General features: G+C 40.6%; 1 protein-coding gene across 1 annotated transcript in view; it reads right to left on the reverse strand.

Moving 5' to 3' along the window:
* LOC111861505 (MOXD1 homolog 2) overlaps positions 1–2183 on the reverse strand; it is a 272739-nt gene extending 270556 nt beyond the window's left edge. Inside the window, exon 1 of the mRNA XM_033750350.1 lies at positions 1983–2183. The gene's annotated coding sequence lies outside the window, so the exon portion shown is untranslated. The remainder of the gene's footprint in view (positions 1–1982) is intronic.
* Positions 2184–3229: the final 1046 nt, after the last annotated feature.

Below are 3229 nucleotides of genomic sequence, written 5' to 3' on the forward strand. Positions count from 1 at the left end.
TTGCACTTAGGACGGAGTTTGTATCATTTATTTCAGACAAGACTTAAATCCTCATAAATAGGCAACATTAATACTATTTTTACTTTTATTGATATTGCTATTGCGGGTGTGTTGATGTGGAGTGATCTCCCTGACGAGAGAGCTCTGTCTTTTACAACTGACAATGGCCTTCGCCAGCGCAGTCATTCTGGAGTCCTACTCCCGTAGAACTCCTCACAATATTTTACTGTCTCAGATTTGATACTTCCTTTTCGTCGCCCCCAACGACTCCCAGGGTCATGGTGGAGGTATGGAAGTGAAAGTTATATTACGACAGAGGGTCAGTCTGCCAATCTGTCTTGAAATAAAGCACCCGCCTGGGGCTCAAGACCAGACCTTTTGCTGATGTGGGTCGCTCTCTCTGACGAGAGGACGGGTCTGTCGTTTGCCAGAGACACAGTCAGCATAACAAGCCTGCTATCAGTACGTACAATTACTTTACACGGACCGAATACAAAATTTGTTTACAACAATACNTTCTCTGACGAGAGGACGGGTCTGTCGTTTGCCAGAGACACAGCAGTAATAAGCCTGCTATCAGTACGTACAATTTACTTTAAACGGACCGAATACAAAAATTGTTTACAACAATACTGTAATTGTATACATACCAATCCGTNTTCTGTTGTTGCATGCATATTCATTTCCGCGGGAATATCTTTACCGAGCCGTTGCCTACGAATGAACATTTCAGGATTTCAAGCTTCATGCCATAATAATGTAGGGTGGTACACGTGACAAAAATAACGGGTTGTAGTTCGGATGAATGGATTTATTAGCACTTCCATTACAAGTTCTCTTAATTACCACCAATACAGCGCTATCGCTGATTTACACAATTTACAGTTTACCGTTGTACAAACACTACGATTCACTGAAATCTATATTACACCAAAAACTAAAATTTTGAAACTCATGCATCAATTTTGAAAACTTACGTACAACGTTGTAATGCAATGCAGTGGACTGAAGCAAAATTTGAGGTATGCTGGGTCATATCTACAAACACAGCAAGTAAGAAGCCTGTGGGGGATTCTTGGGCCCATTACTGGTTATATATTTGCTCTTCACGCCACTAGAAATAACACAACATTCCCTTCCCTTACTGTTAAATTATTCAAGGAACTCAACCTCGCAGACCTTGAGTTCTTTCGCAACTGTAACATGCGCAAAGCATCACAATATTTATAGCCACTTTCTGAGATTGAGGGGTTTAAATTCCTGCACTACTTGTACATGAGAAGTACTTTCTTATTTTTATTACTTGGAGAATATATTTTTCGTTTGTGCAATGAAAGTATAGTGAGTAAAGTAAAGCTACCCCTGTACCAGGCCGTGGAGGCCCATAGGGTTGTGAGACGTTGAGGCTCCCACATTATCTAGACAATCGGCTCAAAGATGGCGGTAAGGTTGTCAGCCCTACGCGTCGGCCGCGCTTTACTCCCCAGGAAAATTATTAAATTAATTTCTGGTACTCATTTCTGTTAGAGGCTGAGTAAACACCTTATTGCTAGTAAACGACAAAGCGATGTGATAAACAATAGTTTAATTAATATCTAAGGATATATGTCAAACTAAATTTATAAAAATTTAAATAAAATAATCATGAATAATTGACTAGCTCTAATAAAATCCCTCAGTTTGTTAGAAATGCGGCCCGTAGCACAGTTCCTGAACCAACTACGTAACCGCGTGTCCCCTAGGCCACATAATTCTGGGCAAAACTGAACAAGAATATCTAACAGATGATGAAAGAAATTATAGCTTTTTTCTTTATGAACGAAATGAGATGCATCTGTTCTGGCTGTTCTGGCTTCGAAACAAGGACGTCTCTTGTTACAACACTCCTATTTTTCTTATGCAGTGAAACGATATTTTTACCGTTATTGATCTGAAATAATATGTATTCTATATCAGATATTTATCACATATACTGAACTCACCAGTTATACAGAATTCTGTAGGAAATGATTGATGATTCTGTTCCTTTCGTTCCATTCTACTTGGCCGGTATGATTCGTATTAACATTCCTCGTTGCCTAACCGCCTTCTTCTGTCCTCCGCAGCGGCTAAGGACGGCGCTGTTCTGCAGCAGCTGTGGACTTCCGGCTGACAAGCGCCATTTATCAACATGCCAAGCAAGTGTTATCCCAAGAAGACTCCAACCGTCCTTATGAACATTAATTCTCCAGCGAGATGAGCTACCTCTGCTTCCAGTGAGACAAATATTAGCAGCATATTGTGTGTGACGCGACCTAATAATTTCATTGGCCGCGCCATAGCTCAAGCGGTTAGTCGCTGGCTTCCCACCGCGGCGGGCCGGGTTCGATCCCAGGTCTGGTCAAGTGGGATTTGTGGTGGACAAAGTGGCACTAGGGTAGGTTTTCTCCGAGTACTTTGGTTTCCCCTGCCAATCTTCATTCCACCAATTGGTCCACAATCACCCTCACCTATCATCTGGGGCTGGTACAATAGGCCAGAAGTGGCCGGAGTACAAGGGACTTAGTCCCAACCCACTAGCAATAAAACAAAAACAGCTTTGTACGGCAGCTTCTGTTAATGGCAACTCAACTACTCCAAAAATTCTACATCNAAACTTAGTCCCATCGAACTAACAATAAAAAAATAATAATGATTTCATTTCTTTGGGTTCGTCACCTTTGAAAATTTGCAAAAATCCCCCTAATCGCTTCTTCATATTTGTTTACCCGCACGTAACAACTCGAAAACTCCGAACGAATTCTTATTAAGTCTGCTGTTGAAGAGTTTCAGCAAAAAATTTTCAACTGCTTCATTTCGGTTAATAATAATAATATCACGCATTTTACAGGAACGTCTAAGTACATTTCTGCACATCTAGCGTAACTGTTTAAGTGCTTACCGCTGAGTAAGATTTCAGATCGTAATTTGAAAGTAAAGTCGACATAACGTTCAGTAAAATTACCCGATCTGGTACATTTTTGTTAAGATTTAAATATGTTATGCGTTTTAAGAGATCACGCTGGTTCATCGCTCGTTGATTTTGTTCTTTATTTTTCTACCCTGAAGATGGAGGCGATACTTTCCTCCGAAACGTCGGTCAATACAATATCTACACAGCGCCACATCCCAGAAGATTGCTTCCTTCAAATAATTTGTTGATTAAAATTTCAGGTACCAAGTCACACAGCCTGGATAACACATGGTAACA

This window comes from Cryptotermes secundus, unplaced genomic scaffold (assembly GCF_002891405.2).
Source record: "Cryptotermes secundus unplaced genomic scaffold, Csec_1.0 scaffold909, whole genome shotgun sequence".
Classification (NCBI taxonomy): Eukaryota; Metazoa; Arthropoda; class Insecta; order Blattodea; family Kalotermitidae; genus Cryptotermes; species Cryptotermes secundus.